At 38.7% G+C, this 18,199-nt stretch overlaps 1 long non-coding RNA gene across 3 annotated transcripts in view; it reads right to left on the reverse strand.

Annotated features, from left to right (window-relative positions):
* LOC114016746 (uncharacterized) overlaps window positions 1-18,199 on the reverse strand; it is a 192,481-nt gene that overhangs the window by 57,093 nt on the left and 117,189 nt on the right. Inside the window, exon 4 of one of the 3 annotated variants that reach the window (XR_008731665.1) lies at window positions 6,882-6,971. The exons of the other annotated variants lie outside the window; for them this stretch is intronic. This is a non-coding gene — a long non-coding RNA (uncharacterized LOC114016746). Of the gene's footprint in view, window positions 1-6,881; window positions 6,972-18,199 lie in introns of those variants that run through there. 3 annotated transcript variants of the gene reach the window in all.

An 18,199-nucleotide genomic window follows, 5' to 3' on the forward strand; every position in this document is an offset into this window, starting at 1 on the left:
GGACTAAGTGCTTGAAGCATCAGTGCTGACCTATAATACAATGGAAAGAGAACAAAATTGCGGACTGCAGGAAAAAACCACAACTTTCTCCGTCTTTTCCATTAGTTTTCTTTTTTAGATCCTGCAGGTTTTAAGGTCATTCACAGCCTCTTATCAGGATCATTCTATACTGACAGATCAAGCAAACATGAATGCTCACCTCCAAATCTCACTGATTATATTTTCAAACAAATTACTTTTTGTTTCCCTGAAGTTATCTTCACACTTAGAAAAATCTCTTTATGAACACCTGCAGTCATGATACTCCAAACTGCTCCTTCTCATGGTACTTAAAAAATAACTTGGAAATAGTTACGCTTCTTACAGCTGGAAAAAACTCGTGCCTATAAAAATGAGTGTTACTGATTATGTCTCCATGGGATTTTGAAGGTAGAGGTAAACAACCTCTACCTATAGTGTGTGATGGGCAATGAGCTCTAGTCAGAAGGACGATAGGTACGTTATACCAAGGGGCTGAAAATCTCAGCAGGACTCTTTAGTTTGATCTTACACTAGCACACATGGCCTCTGGGCTGGGGCTGGCAAGCAGACAGCTGGGGTCTGTCTGGAAAAGACCACAGGTACACAACTCTCACTCTTCAAGTTTAGCCAGATCAAGCAGAAATAGTTACATTGAAAACATACAGATAAGCACAAACCCTAAATTCTCCTCAGTTTTAATTTCTTGATTGAAATGGAAATATGCAAAATCAATATTTTATACCATTGATATATAAAATACTAGCTCCTGTCATTCCAATGCTGATCAAAAGGTTCTGTTCTGATTTATCCTAATCTTTTGGATTTCTTATTCACAATGCAGATGTTACAGGTCTGCACATCATCGACAAGGAATGTCCGTGCTGGTATTAATGGTATCTATATTTGTGGTCAAGAGAAGAATATCATTTGAAGAAAAGATCTTTTTCCTTTTTACCCTGGAGATGCCAAAAGCCACCATTACATTGAATACAAATACTACCATAGCTGTTGAAAAGATACCAACAAAAATATTTCTTCACATTCTTACAGTGCAGTAGAGTAGATGAATTTTCATTACTTTTCACGTTGATCTTCTCTGAAATTTAATTCCCTGTTCAAGCTCTACAAGCTACATCTACACTGCCACATGTAGATCCGTCGCTCCACTAGCCAGATCTACGGGAGAGCTTCTTGGCACCTTTCTGTGATGAGTCTAACACGAATGTTCTTCAGTTAAATGTTTGGTAACTGTGCATAAACATACTTTTCAAGTTGTGAGATAACAGAAACTAAAAGTCCCTGCAGAGCAGTGAGTCCAAATGCAGCCTCATGAAGGCACTTTCTGTCCCTGGAATCTGGGGGGAAGTTTTATGACCACTGGTGGAAATGTGGAATGATAGAGGTGAAAACACAACTGGAGAGCTCTCTCTTTTCCTGTAATTGTTGTAATGGATCATGAAATTAAAGTCATCAAGTAGGAAAGATCCTGTATGGATTTAAGAGATACTGCCTGTTCTGGCTAATTGTGTCAGCCTGGAGTAGCTGATTAGCATAATTAATCTAAACTTCTGATTACCCAAAGGAAGGAGATGTTCCTGGATGCACGGGTGAAATACAACGACTGAAAGAATATTTCAGAGTCCTGTTTGGTTGTCTCTTGCTTTCTTAAAGAAGGACTGAGGGGAATCAGGAGAGCATACTGCTTTAAACCCCGTTCTTTGCTGAGCATACAGTGTTGTAAGTTATTTTGACTCATTAATGACAAAAGAGCTGTGCTAGTAATCTGTATTTCAGTACTGTAGTATTATTACCAACTGTCTGTAGTACAACACTCTGTGCTCTCAAATCAAATATGGGTCCTTGTGGTGCTCAGAAACCACAGAAAAGTCCTAGCAGAAGCTTAGAGTTAAAAAAGCCAGGAAAGGAGAAGAAAGAGGTTAAAACACTGAGCTTTTGCCACCATAGCTGTCAGACAGAGAACTGCAGCTAGGAGTCTCCAAGTGTCTTATTAGAGTCTAGAAAAAATCTGACCCAAGAAGTCAGTCTTTTCTGTAAGTATACACCACAAGAGACCCTGCATTACATTCTTAAAAGAAAGTTTCCCTAATTTCACTAACTGGTTTATATTGTAACTCTACATCTCGCTTCAGAGCTAACCTAATCTTACCCTAAGTAAAAGCAACCAAAGGCACAGACTCTAGGTATCTGGAAAAGACTCCTAACGACTCCCAAAAAAGGTGGATCCAGTAACTGTGATGATGCTCCAGTTGTGTTCTGTGAAGTCACTGAAAGAGTATTTTAGAAGTTCCAGATAAGGAGTTAATGGACACATTCAGGATTTTATATTGACGACCCGAGTTATGCATATGGTTGTCCTCCATTATAAATCAGGAAAGCTTCAGCAACTGCAACAGCTGAGAATCCAACTTAATCGTTTTACCATTTTCCACTATCTCAGGAAGAGAAAGACAGTTACAGAAATCATGACAATGTAAGATATGTTCTAATGATTACATATAAAACATTTCTTAGGAAACCATTATAATGAGTTTTAATTGATTGAAAGTTGCATTACCATAAACCTTCTGTTTCTTCTCAGTATGGACACTGATGATGAAACATTGCTTAGTGTCATTACCGCTCTTCATGTCTCATCAGCAGAGAATAATTACGGGATTTTCACTTAAAATTCGCTGCTAGGACAATCCTTTGTTCTCTGTTGATACTGCCAGAAAATATGAGGCTCGTGAACTTCAAATTGGACTGAAATTGCAGTTGTGTTGCCATATAAGCCACCATGCAGTCAAGGCCAAGAAATCCCAACTCTATTAAGAGTCCAGATCACAGAGGAAAAGCCAGATTTGAGTGCTCTTCAAATAAAGAATCTTAGAATCATTTAGGTTGGAAAAGATCTTCGAGATCATCAAGTCCAACATTAATCCAGCACTGCCATGTCACTAAGCACCACATCTATGTGTTTTTTAAAACCCTACAGGGATGGTGATTCCACCACCTCCCTGGGCAGCCTGTTCCAATGCTTGACCACCCTTTCAGTGAAGATGTTTTTCCTAATATCCAACCTAATCATCCCCTGGCACAGCTTGAGGACGTTTCCTCTTGTCCTGTCACTTCTTATCTGGGAGAAGAGACCGACCCCCACCTGCCTACACTCTCCTGTCAGGCAGCTGTAGGAAGCGATCAGGTCCCCCCAAGTCTCCTCCTCTCCAGGCTGAACCCCCCCATTTCCCTCAGCCACTCCCCATCAGACCTGTGCCCCAGCCCCTTCCCCAGCTCCGTTGCCCATCTTTGGACACGCTCCAGCCCCTCTACGTCCCTCCTGAAGTGAGGGGCCCACAAGTGAACACAGGATTTGAGGTGCGGCCTCACCAGTGCCCAGTACAGGGGGGTCGATCAATTCCCTTGTCCCGCTGGCCACACTGGGAGAGAAGCCAGGATGCTGTTGGCCTTCTCGGCCACCTGGGCACACTGCTGGCTCACGTTCAGCCGGCTGCTGACCAGCACCCCAAGGTCCTTTTCCACCAGACAGCTTTCCAGCCGCTCTGCCCCAAGCCTATAGCGTTGCATGGGGCTGTTGTGACCTTTTGAAACACAAAATTTTGTCACTGGGGGTGATCTTTTAGATAATGAAAATGAGGTTTCATTCCACAGAAATGAACAACAAAGGAAAATCATAAATGAGACTCCAGGAGCAGATTTCCTATGGAGCAAGTTCTCACACCTCCAGTACAACTAGCTGGCATCACACATCCTGCCCTAACACGTTAAACAGCCTCACACAAATGTTTGCTGATGCCTCATCCTGTTCCTGTATAGTTTAGGCCATTGCCCCATTCTGGAGACAAGCTGCGAAGACATTTGGTCAAAATCTCAAATACAAGGATTTTGTCAAGACGCGCACAACAGCTGCACAGCCTGGCAGGTGAAAAAACCGCAATGACTGCAGCGATGCACCACTGACTGCCACAGAGCAGATGGGATATGAGACACTTCCTCAAACTGAAACCCAGCTGCTCTGAGCAGGGGGAAGGTACCAGCAGCACAAACATGAACATGTCACTCTGCACTAAAAACTGCCAGCGTATTTGAGAAGTTCATTAGAATCTGGAAATGTTCTTCTCATACCAAGTTTCCTAAAACCTTTGCCACTTCCTGAGTGAATGAACAGGTTGATCTAAAATTTGGCAGAATCATAAAGAAACTTAAGTATACTGTAAAGTCTAATACCCAGGGGCTTGACAGGCACAGCTGTTTCATCAACACGTTAATTGCCAGCCCTCACTGTATCTGCTGTTACTCAGGATACTACTGACTTGTCTGTAAACCTTAACCCTATGGATAAATAATTGCCTTATAATAGCACTTTCTGATACTTTTGACCAGAAAAGAGGCTATCCTCTTTTCTAGTTGCACAGCTAGTTCCCTGCTCTAAGGAAGAAGGCACAGTTTGATCCCCCAGAGTTTCATTTGAGGGGAAGTCCTGCAACTGCTGCACCCTACAAAAGCAGCTCTATGGCAATCTGATCAGATCAAGGAATACAAGTGAAAAATAAATGAAACAAGTGGCATGAAATTTCTGAAAGGGCCTCCCCTTTACCTTAGGGAGAAAAGGCATCATGTTGCTCAGGACATGGCTTGGAAAAGTATTCAGAGACAGCTGTCCTGCCTTTAAGCTGGAAGGTCTGCTTGCTTTCAAACACCTGCTTAACTCCTGGCATATAGTTTATTTAGTTATTCTGTGCGGGAAAGGATCTGCTTGACTTTCTGAGTATTATGATGAATGAAAGGGAGACATGTTCAGGAAGGAGAGGCTGGCTTGCATTGTCATGTGTTGCCAGGGACTGGTTTAGTTTTGGAAGGCTCACATCACTGTACCATTTTTCATGCTAAATGAAGCTGCTTTATTTCAGATGCTCAGAAGAGCTCAAATCAGAAGATATTTCTCTAGGCTAATGTACTGACCTTCACAGTATTAGCTTTCTAAAGTCAAGCACTAGCTACTTTCCTAGGGCTAAGATGAGTATGCCTTTAGGTTCATCCAGAGCTAGATGTCCAACAAACTCACTGCTGTCAGTCAAGCATGAGCCATACACAGTCCTTGGCTCCAGAGGAAACAGACTCTCCTACAATTCCCAAGAAAACCCAGGAGGCCAGATACCAAGTCACACAACTAGTCCTATTAACTGCAAGGAGGGCACTCCTTCTGGACTTCACTTCCACAAGCCAGGCACTACTTTCTTGGCCCCAGCTTGCCCCACAATGAGATTAGGTGTAGGAGAGATACAATCAGCGCTGTTTTCTAAACATGTAGTTACTTTTCTCAATGTTTATTTTAAATTAAGACAGCTATTTATGACACATACACACTGGTGCTTTAACTGGTCCACAGAAAGATATGGTTGGAAAACAGGATCTGCTAAGATTAGGCAGCATTAGTAGAAGAACTATGCTGTTCATATGAATTTTACTTTAATTTTTCAGGGAACAGTTCACTTTTTTTTGTGCTAAGGAGACACCAGAATATTATAAGAAATACCACATTCCATGCCTGAGAAGCAATTCCATTTGCAAAAGCTAGAACACTTGGGCTAATTAGAGTGGTTCAGTTACTTTGATCAGTGATAAATGAATGCTTTGTATGAGATCCCGCTCTTAGTTAACTTCTTTTACTAAATTCCCTCACTAATGCTTTCCAACTTCACATGGGGGGAGGGTGAGAAAGGAAATTTTTTTAATCAACTTGCTGTAAATTTAAGAATAGTTAGCAAAAAGTTCCTTTGGCTTTATAAGAATATATTATGATTTTGTCTTATTAACACCTTCTTTCATTTATATCACAATTTATTAAACCATTGCATGGTATATAGAACAGGAGAAGTACAACGCATCGCGTATTCTATGCCTCATTCCATGTTTATGATTTTCTCATTGCAGAGATGAGGGTAGGGATCATAGCTCTGTTGCAAGCATGATAAACAGTACTAATAATCACCTGTAGCAGTCAATACTCACACTCCAACTACATTTCACATATGAGTAATTCTATTAAGTTTAGCAGGATAATTTTGTACCTAAGGAAGCCTTCTCGCTCTAAGTTTTTAGACATTATTCCAGCTGTAAGTTTATAGGCATCTTCAGGATTCATATGCTCTGCATTTCAATGTGCTTGCTTGCTCTGCCAAACCTTTTCCACTATTTGTACTGTCCAGTTATAAAACTCGAGTTTACAGGTGAAATGATTTTGGAAAGACTGAGGAATTCCATGGCAGAGAAAGAAGTAAATTAATTCAGCCTTACTCCAAAATTGCCTTGGATCATATTTACATAGTGACATCTTTTGTGATAACGAAAAAACAAGAATACACATGTGATTGGTTATTAACTTAGCAAAAAGATTAAAAACTGGAAGACTGATGAACATTCCTTTCTCCCATCTGTGTGCCTAACCAGTTGCGAGTCTATCAGAGCATCTTGGTTCACATTTCTGCCTTTCCCTTGTTTACATCAACCAATTCTCACTGAATACCAAGGAAAACACTGTCAACTGCAAAGATAAAGTAACACTACTTTCCTAATTAGAACTTGAGTTCTACGTAAAGCCAAAAAGATTCACTGAAACACCTAAAGCCTACAAAAATTCCCCAAGAGAGCTTTAAACAGCATGCCTGCTCCTTGGAGAACCCAGATTTGGCTTTTTTTCATTTATCCAATCCCTACTGGCAGAAGACGGATCTCCAGTATTTCTGAAAATTACATTTTCTTTATAGTTAAATGCCTCATAACAGTCTGAATCCTTCAGTCATATAATGACAGTGGGGCTTATGGTACACAAATGCTACTTACTGACAAAGGCAGACCCCTCCAACAGATCTTGCCACTCTCAGAAATGTTGTGACAGTCTCATTGGCAAATTTCAGGCCCCTGAACAATCACTGCAAGAAGAAAATTACATTCATCATAATTTAAATAATTTTTAAAATATACCAAGGTATTTTGTAATCGTTCAGAAAAAGTTTTTCTATCCGGAATTTTAAGCTTAGATACTTCTTGGACATATATAATAGCAGTAGTAGTTACACAGATCTGATGCTAATGTAATAGGTACCAGCACAATAGACAGCTAGATACAGGAGACAACTGATATGTAAAGAAAAAAATATAGTTAAAATGCATATATAAGACTTGCAATTTGTCATAGAGAGGTCACAAGCAGCAATTATCTTAGGCAGTTGCAAATAGGCTGAATTATAAGATGGGAAGGAGATCTAGCAGGGACCCAACTCCCACCTCCCAACAGATGGTTAAGTTCTGGTAGTAATTTTGATCCACTTTCATCACTATGTCTAGCAGGCTGCAGTTATTCAGATGCTATAAAATCTGCAATGTGTTTTTCCTCACACTTCTGCTTTCTTCACTGCGATGTCAGAGCCATGATGTTAGTGTCCCTCCCCCTTTCCTTCTAGCACTGAGATTCCTGTATTTTCTTAACCTGGCAGACAAAGGTGCAGGAAGGACCAGCTAGCTTTTTCCATTGGAGACGAAAGCTTAATTTCACTAAGACACATAACAAATGTTTCTGTACAGCTAAGCAGGGGGGCAACACAGCAAGGACGCAACAATTCAGAAAAAAATCACTGCTTTGTAACTAAATCAGTCACCAACACACCCAGCTATTGTTGTCACTGGATTTCATAAAGCAGCTTGCTGTAATTTTCATTGTCATGCCTTTAGAACCAATTAGTTTACCTTGTCTTCACTAGGCATAAATGTGTTTTCTGAGGTTAAGAACTACAGAATGACAATTGCAGACTGGTTGAGGTTACCAGGGACCTCTGGAAGCTCATCTAGTGCAACCCAGCTACTCAAGCAGGACTACCTAGGGCCAGCTCTCCAGGACCATGCCCAGACAGCTTTTGAATATCTCCAAGGAAGAAGACTGCACAACCTCCCTGGGCGACCTGTGCCAGTTCTTAGTCACCCTCACGGGGGGAACAAGTGGTTCCTGATGTTGGTGTTTAAAGGCACCTTCTAACCGAACCCATTTGAGGATTCTGTGATGTTCAGACAGAACCTCCTGTGTTTCAGCTCGTGCTCATTGTCTGTGGTCCCTCCAGGTGTTTAGATACATTGATAAGATACCCCCAAGGCTTCTTTTCTCTGGGCTGAATGGCCTCAGCTTTCTCAGCTTTTCCTCACAGGAGGGGTAGCCCAGCCCCTTCATCACCTTTGTAACACTTTGTTGGACTCTTTCCAGTAGTTCTATTTCTTTTACTGGGGAGCCAAGAATTGGACAAAGTGCTCCGCATGCAGCCGAGGTCATGTAGCCCATCTAGATAGTCATCTAGATACAAAGCAAGTTCATAGCAAATAATATAAGAAAAACATGTGAATGTTAAGATTGAATAATTGTAGCTCATGGCAGGCATTCCTAAAGAACTGTGGAAGTATTGAGTGTCTTCTGGCTCTGTCACACCATGTTTGGATTCACATTTCAGCTTCCCACACTCAACTGTCCAGTAGCAGCACCGCAGTATCTAACTCACACAAACACTATCTTTTCCACACTCTCAGACCTGCTTTCTTGCAACTTTCTGCATGATAACTTCTCACTAAGGACCACACTGTCCATTAGCCTGTGTTCACAGACCTTGCAGACTTTGAGCAGCAGTGATTTAATTAAAATTCACAATGTTCAGTATGGCTCATAACACTAGAGATTTCAAGTCCCGGGCACTTGCTGTTCAGCTGTAGTTAAACACACTTGACAGGCTGTAGCACAGCTGTAGTTTCTGGCAGTGTCCAGCAATGCAAGAAGCTGATGCTAAAGTCATTTTCTTCTGTTCTGTCAACCACACTAATCATCTCCTTCCAGTTGTGGTGCAGTGCCATAGGCTGCTTTTCAAAGCCTACTCTGGCACAACAGCAACAACACACCTCACGCAAAGCTCCAAGGAGCCTAGCTGCTCCTCTTCCCTCTGACTGCAGAAAAGCTGCAAGATGGACCAAGTAGGGAGCTCTGCATCAACTAAGATGATGCACACTCAGGTTGTGCCTAGAATACAGGAATGCTTATACACCAAAAGAGTTTTTACTCCAGTTACAAGTAAAACATATGCATGAAGTGGTACTAAATCCTTCAGGACACCTATCAAGTTATTGCATCTATGTATAATATCCACATACTACAAATATAAAGGAAAGCATATGTGCATATAAAGAGATATTTCTATTTAATGAACAACATTGAGTTCAGCAAAGCGTATTATACATAGGGTCTGTCACTGGGATTTGTTTGTAATCCATGACGGGTTACAGTCTTAAGCCTAAAACCCGAACGAATGCTGTCAGTTGCATGCATCATGCATATAAGAGTACCTTATATTGTGTTTATCTTCCTGCAGATTAACATTGTGATCATTTCAGAAAACTTCAAAGTATGAGAGAACATTTCAAGTTTTAAGGACTATCATAAATAAGATCCTTGCTGTGTTAGATGTGCATTGCTATCTTTCACATAACATTTAGAACTCCATCCTTAAAGAGAAACGAAATTTGTAAAAATGTAAATGCACATACTTGAGACAAGAAAAACACTTTTGAATAAGATTTCTGAAACATATTTGTTGTTGTCTATGCACTCACTGATGCCATGTTAATCAGATGACTCAATAAATTTTATATAGGGTAACAAAAACTAGAAGTAATATCCTAAGACAACAAAGAATTATTCACCATGTAATTGTTACAGCTGATAGCAAACGCTTTCTTTCATGTTTTTTTCCTTATATAACAAGTTTCCTTCAACTTGGTCATAGCAACAACCAGAAAATATCCAGCAAAGTCATTAAGAAAAAGAATAAATGAAGAAGAAGGTGTATTTTAATGATAACCAACAAGTGCAGTGTAACATTTTTTGTTCACAAGACTCATTTACCAAGCGCAAATGTGTTCATTTCCTTCCTGCTCCATTTTTCAGTCTTGTAACATCAATGAGATGGAAAGCTGCAGAACCCACACTGAACTAAGGCACACCGATCACTTAAGACTAGTACCTTCCTCTCTGTGTCTCACTCATCACACTTTTCCCCCCCAATATAAAACAAATAACAAGGAAATTCTAAGTCTGAACTCTAGAGAACTGAATTAAAATGAGTGCATGAGTCAATTCTCAAGAACAAAAAAGAAATAGATATTGGTCTGCTTACACAGCCCATAATATTTTTGCCTTTCCCTGGAGACAGTATTGGAAAAGATCTTTTTATTAAGCACAGTACCCCTTTTTATTGCAGACAGCGATGTTATACTGTCCTTTATAAACTCATTGTGGGCAACCTTAAAATTCATTGGATTTTGTCTATACTTTTCCTGTCTGCTTATTCCAGAACAACACAACCATCACAGCAAGAACCATCTCATAATATTTTTTAAGACTTATTTAGAATCAGTTCATTATAATTTGACTTTCTGTTATCTCTTAGCATAAATCCACCTTTTCACTCACTAGTATTTAATTCCTTGATATATTTCAAGAAAGCAATGCATTACATGCCATACTTTCATAGTTTCTTGTAAGGCTGGCTTTTCATTCACAATTAGCCTAGCAGTTTTTCCATCCAACTGTTGACCACAATAGTCTGGAGTATCCTAGATTGCGTCCACTAGCGTCTTTTATGAAGGCATTAATTTCTGCTGTAAACCCCCGCATGCAACAACAACTCAAATTGCATGCACATTTTTGCACTTTTATATCACACAGCAGCTAACAGTTTCCTTCTGATTAGCAAGAAGCTTTTGCACAGTGGTGGAGTTTTGACTCTTGATTGTAATTGCTGGGTCTCCAACTTCAGCAGATTTTCCTGATCTCACATGTTATATTCCTTTACTTTCATCCCACTGCCATCATTACAACCCTCGATACCATTCATTCTTTCCTGTTTAATATTCTACTACTTCTTCAAATTAAGGACATCTTCAAGTCTGAGTTATAAGCAAATTAATTAGCACATTTGTACTTGTTATACCAAGATCACAAGAAAAGTTTCCTGGGAGTACCAAATGCATCAGTTTGGTACTTTCTCCTTCACTGCAAACCACCTTTATAAATTGTGTACTAGCTTCCACTGACCTTTGAATTTTTGCATAAAGATCTACACAGATCATTTGTTCTGCATCCAAATTAATAATTTTCTATTTGGCATTATGTTTCTGAAATCCAGGTTGATTAAATTCTTTCTCAGTTATTTTCTAAAAATTAATACCTTAAGATCATCTGATTTATCACTGGTAAAGGAACAGCCTGTCATATTCCACTTCCCATTAACATCGTTATTTATTTACTCTTATTGTTAAAAAATGTTCTGAAGACATATTTTATGGAGAGTAGAGCCAAGATCTCACGATAACTGGTTCACTTTCCTCCACTCCTGAATTCTTCACACCTTTAGCTTTTGTAACACAAAATCCACCCTTTTTAATTTCAGTTTAATATAAGCAGATTTTAACAAGTGATTTCCTGGTCTATTGTATTTTCTACAGTAATTCTATAATATCCTCATTAACAACTAAAAGCATAGCTAAAATAGATTCTCACAGATTCAGCAATTACTTTGTGAAGAAATACATCACCTATTACACTCCAGAATATCTAGACGTGACTATTGATAACAAAATTTGCTCTTCAATCTACACTTGGGACACCAGTTTTCCATAAAGGGCACAAATCCCAGTAGTATAAATCAATTTTTGATTTGTCACCCCATCACATTATAATGTACTAAAAATACAAAAGGATTAAAGCTATTAAAATGTCATGTCTCTGAAAAGAAAATGATGAAAAATACAGAAGGAAATGTCCCAGAATAATAGTCTAGGAACAATGATTTTTCGGTCGTGGCCTATTCTCACCATGAGTGAGCAAAATACAATAGTCTGTATCACTAGCTGTGTCAGGCTGTGTAATAGGATGAGAGTTTCATATTAGCTTTGTAAATCCTGTTATCATGAGCACAGATTCTGGTTATGAACACAGGTGTTTTGGTTTTTAATCCTAGCCTTCAGAGGGCATGTATTTGTTTCACCATATCTACTACCCGAGGATGGGAGAGAGAGACTGAAGAAATGCACACCTTTTTATTCTAGCCATGGAATTATAAACTCTGCCAGGCAACCAATACATTCAAGTACTGGGCACCATCACTCAACACACTGAACTCATTAGCCCCTCCTTTCATGCATAGTTTCCCTTCAGTTCCTTGAACGGCACAGGACAGTCGCAATGGTGGTACAGAGAACAGCATAATCCAGCTGCACGAGGTGATGTAAAGCCTAGAGAATTTAACCAAACTATTCCATCGCTAAATATGGGTTTGTCACTTACATGATTGCAGGGAATAAATCTGATAAACGCATATGACACTAAAGAACGAATGTTGTTTTCAAACAAAACTGTCCCTAAAATCCACTTTGGTTTTTTCTTGAAGAATTTAGATGTTTTTAGATATATGAACAAAGAAGAATATACAAACAATGAAAGGAACAGGTAATGAGGTTGCCCATCATGGGAGTTGGGGGCTTTTCTACAGAACAGCTGTTTTTCCATGCAACATCATTTACGGCATTCAGCTGTATTTCATTAGGTATGTTCTTAGCTATTTAGAACAGTTTACTTATCTTTAGGAAACCATTCTATTTCTGCTGAGGAAATAAAATTATTCTAAGATTGAAGTCACTACAGATATTGTATAAATGCTGTCAGAATGCTGTTGACACACCTCTGTTTCCCAGAGATTTTACAAATTAATTTTAAATGACAGAGGAACTGTACAAATTATGTGCTATTCTAACATCAGCTGTCCCACTATGTTTTCCACATGTTACATGCTTAGAGGGCTAAGAAGGCTAGAAACAATTTAACTAACTAGACCTACATAATTAATGAGTACTCTTTGGCCATTTTTGCTCTTCCTTGCAACTCTATTTTTCTGAAAACTCTCTAAATTACATTTTGTTTCCATGAATATATGGAGAATCTCACATTCAATAAAGCAGCTAATTATGGCATCTCCAAATGTTAGGATTTGTGGTAAAAATAACACAAAATTTCAAAAGCAAAGAAACAGCATGAAGACCAGTCCCTCCAGATGTAATCCTAACACATAGGTGCTCAAATGCAGTGGCACAACAAGGAAACAATTTGCAACGTTCCTAAAATGCATATATGAGAATAAAAATCTCATTATATTACAATTGTTTATTTTTTTAAGTTAAAGGCAGAACTGTAGTGACTAATAACTGAATATTTATTCTCAACCTTTTAACTATTCTTTTCCTGGTGTGAGAAAACAAGGTCTTTTTTCAAGCACAGAAACTCCATTTCAGAAACCTGAATTGTTAAGCAGCTAACTCTCACGAACTACTAGTCTAAGTACATCTCTATGATACAAAAGGAAAAGACAAACAGGGCTTCTAATTGAGACCTTTGGGTTAAACACCTATTCCCCATATTCATGGGGAAATACAATGTAAAAGAGAAATCAAGAATTTTCATTTACGGAAACTTGTCTTCGAAAGATTTTTTTACTTTTTGGAAATAGCAAATTACTCAACAATTCTTTGCAACTACAGTGAGATATATCTTTCCAAGAGATTTCTTTTCTATTTAGGTACTTAGTTTTATGAAGTATCCTGAAACATTCTCTCGAGTCCATTCAGAGATAAACTGAACTTCCCCAGTTGTGGCTCAGTGGCTTATGGGAATACTGATATTAAAGGTTTACAATTTCAGATGTAAATATTGATGTCCCAAGACAGCTGTCAATGTTTACAAAAGTTTTAGAAACTGATAATTTGTGTGATACCTAAAAAAGTATCATCAGTCTTTAAAATCCACTCTTCTCCGGGCTTAGTGATAGGCATTTGGCTGAATAAATTCTGATTTCTAAAAGGCTTTAACATAGCTGAGCAGACTCTTTCCTTCAAGTTCTCCAAAAGAAACTTCATAAAAATTTGTGGGGAAAAAGACTGGACAGGAAAGATTCACAAGGAAATGACTATACAGAAATTAGGGCACTGTTTTAGAATAAACTCAGTCTGGGATCTCAGCAGTGGCTTTTGAAGCATGAGGAGACTTCTTCAGACTTTGCTGGAAGTACACAGCTGCTGGCTGCAGAAAGCCTGTGAATCCATCCATGATTGCTGTTATTTTTTAAAGCACTATACACATCTTTTGAAAAAACAAGTCCTAAATACTTGAATTTAAGGATAGAGAATTATGATTAAAGTTAAGCTTTACCAATTCACTGTACATTGTTCTTCAATGAGCACAATGACCCGCTTCAAGTTTCTGCTCTTGGATTTTTGTGGGTTTGTTCTTCCTCTTAAGTAATCTCAAGATTACATGGAGAACTTCTGGCCACACACAAGAAAGTGTCACGGTTTTGTCTGCTAAAGAGATTACGAGCAATAATACAATTACCACTGTACAATTTCAGCAGAAGGACTTACAGCACCATTTGGCTCACTCTCCTATGTGCTTTGCACTCTGTTCAGTGCTAGAAAGGGTATAGGGAAAACCAAGTCCTGAACAGGATAAGAAATGACAGAAGACAGACAATGAATCAAAGCAATCAAAAGTATTTATGAATTAGAACACAAACACAAAGGCCTTCTGGATTTGAACTGGAATTTCCTATACTATAAAGCAATGGCATTCACAAAAGCCATATTGGTTTTTTTAGAGCATAATAAATCTCTTCCTCTGCCCTTTCGAAACTTGAAGTTTTGATCAAAGTACGTGACCTGTAACATTAGACGAGAAAGCAAATTCATCTCATCCCAGGGAAATTATGGAGAGCTGACTCAAAATCCCAGACACAACTCTGCATACAGTTTTCCCTCTGGAGAGATTAAGAGATATAAGCAGATACGACAAATAGTAATCACTCTGTTCAACGTGCTACCAGAAGATGTTAAGATACCAAGATAACACAGATTTAAGAGCCATGAATAGAATACAGTTTGTTCCTGCAAATTACTGACCTGTTATCAAGTAGCACTTGAGAGACTGGAAACGAGGTACAGCAAAAAACTAAACAGGGCAGCAACATGTAGTTTTAAAGGCTCAGTATCTAATGTTCCCACTAGATTGTACTAGGAATCTGATCTACTCTCTAGAATAACACCGTATCTTGTAAAAGGGCAGGCAAACAGCATGTGAATGTCACAATTTTTATCAACCTCCAGCATTTAAACTCATTTAGGATCATTTATAGGCTTTATATTTGCCCTGCTTTCAGCAGCACAGTCCAAAATGCACTCTTTCAGTTGCTATACTGCAAAATCACAAAAATAAAAGTAACAGAAAAGTACATTGACAGAAAGATTGGAATGTTTCACGGCTGTAGGGCAGGTATATATCTTTTTTACAATAACACCACTAAATATAGTCTCTCCTGCCTTCTGAACGTTAATGAAAAAAAGCCACTTGTAGTTCCAGAGACCCTTAAAAAAATTGGGTTTAAAACATGTCTCCTGCAATAACACTGCCAAAATATACCACAAAAGTTTAACTTTTGGCATCAGAGAACTTCTTACATATGTTCTTTTGCATCCATCACCAGGAACCCATTTATACTTCGCAACAGATCAGTTTCAAGACTTGCTACACTATATACTCTGAGCTGCTGTCATTAAAATCAACTGCTGCAATGAAAAACACAATTAGCAAATGTCAAATGTCTGGAAATATATAAAAAAAAAAGGCATTTCCTACAATAAGAATGGGAGTAAAGATTTATTTGTACTGTAGGGATCAAATTCCTTAGACAGTGCTCTTCAAGCAAGGAACTGTTACATTTTTTCCTGCATAAATGAAAGCATGTCACTGGACCAGGAATGTAGGGATTAATCAGTGAGATGCAACTTTTTAAAAATCATCAAAAAGTCTAATTAACAGCCATAGAGTATGTGCAGTACTTCAACCATATAGTGGGAAAGAAGAACCAAAGAGGGCAAGGATGGGCGTAGAGCAGGGAAATACCCATATTTCTTCATAGCGAAGGTGGACTCTTCAGGAGAAAAGAACAAGATCCTTTCCTGCCACAATCACTCTCTTCTCCAAAGCCTTGAGACGTTCCAAACTGAAACATAAAATTACTGCTGCTGTGGAGTGGGATTTAGTCAGAACATCTCCTCAAGTTTCCCAGTTTCCCTTGGAAGGAAACAGAGTGTGCAGGTGGGGATGGAGTCACTCTGTACTCCAGTGTTACGCCCTGCTGAGACAGTCAGGGACAAGCAGCGAGGTGTATTTCACAGGGCAGCCAGGATATGTCCCCTGGAACCAGGGCAGCCAGAATTAACAGCACCTGGCAGGACCTTTCTCCATGCATGTGTGACCAGTTTCTTCGGCTGAGTTGTCTTTTTTGTATCCAGCTAAGGAACAAAACAGCTCCCACCTGGCAAGGCGGTCTCAGCCTCTGCCTACATTTGCTTCTCTGCAGTGTTACAGCCAAGACAGAACCTCAGAAGCTGCCACACGTGAAGCAGAGCCTGCACAGCTAGAGACCCTTACCAACACCACTCTTGACTCCTGACGCCTCATCAGACCTACCCTCTTTTGCATAAAAGGAGGAGCTAAACTGCCTCTTCTGCTCCAGGAAGAACATTCAGTATGGACGGAGCATCACTCAACTAATTAATACCGAGAATATTCCTGAAAACCCCTTGTTCTTTCTGTGGCATTTAGATCTCCAGCCAGAGAACTCCACTAGACCAGCTCCCACTACATGGCTGTGAACAACTACTGGCAGCATTTGGACCACCCATTCAATTTCATTATTAAGTACAGTGTCTTACAGAAATACCATTTGTTCAATTTAGACTCAAAATCTACCATATTAAAAAGCTTCAGTAATCTGTTGAATAGCTATTTATTCCAGATGGAACTTCACTCAAGCAATGATTTTTTTTTATTCCAGACTAATCTAACAATTTTTTTAAAAAATAATAACAAAACTTACAAATAAATATTTGCAAGACTTCATTTGAACAAAATTTAAAAAATTTACTTTGGGGTTTTGCAATCCAGTTTACTGACTTGAAACAAAAACTTTCATAAGTGACAATACATAAACTTGAAGAGTGCATGGAGCAGTAATAAATAGGGTTTCTACTTGAAGTATTTGAGAGGCTATCTTAAAATCTCTTAAGATTACCAAGGTTTATGCATAAGAAAATATACAATATGATTTAGGAATTAATCACACAACACTAATCAAATGAAATTTCTCCCTACTGCCTATGACCGTATGGAGATCATCAGAATAGAAAGCAGATTTATCTAGTGCAGAGGTTTTGTGCTAAGGTTAGGTCCGAGGTGATTTTTTTTCATAATAAGTTAAAACAGTAGATATTAAGTACAGTGGCAATGATCCATTCTTAGACTAAAATAGATCTTAATCCACAATTTCTCAAGCTTTCTTCAACAAAAAAATAAATCAAATAAAAACAAAGCAGCAGCAGCAGCTTAAAATCCATTGAAGCATAATTCACATGCAGGAAAAAAAGAAAAATTCACATTGCCAACAGCAAGACTTGAAAGTCTGCAGCCCTGTGCTATTTCTGTTTGTATGACTACGCTTTTCTCTGGCAGATTGGCTTTTCACATTTCACCTGGTCTGAAATTCAGCTACAAAACGAGGACATTAAAATCAAAGGGGAAAACTGGTGGAAAGGATGAGCTCCTTGGAGAGAGGAACAGACCTTTGGCACCGTCCTATTCCAGGGACTTAAATATGATTTTCGTAAGGGAAACTGTTATGATATAGTGAATTCCATGGATGTGAACAGCAAGTTCCTGTAGAAGCAGCTATAGTTATTCAAGATTCATTCTTCAAAATAGTTTTAACAAAAATTGTCCATTTTCCAAAAAATACCTTCATCAAAACAGAAAGTTTCCAGATCTCAACTCCTTAATTTTTCTGCCTTACTTTTTCCTCTCTCTCCAGCTGTTTGGTTTTGGATTTTTTTTTTAGAAGAGAGGATATTATTCTTCATTTTTACCTTTTTTATTTTTACTCTGCTTTTTAAGTCATCTTCAAGCTTGTGTAATCTTTAGAGCTCCAAAATGAAAAAAAAAAAAAAAAAAAAACCAACAATCCACAAA

Source organism: Falco cherrug, chromosome 4, assembly GCF_023634085.1.
Source record: "Falco cherrug isolate bFalChe1 chromosome 4, bFalChe1.pri, whole genome shotgun sequence".
NCBI classification, from domain to species: Eukaryota; Metazoa; Chordata; class Aves; order Falconiformes; family Falconidae; genus Falco; species Falco cherrug.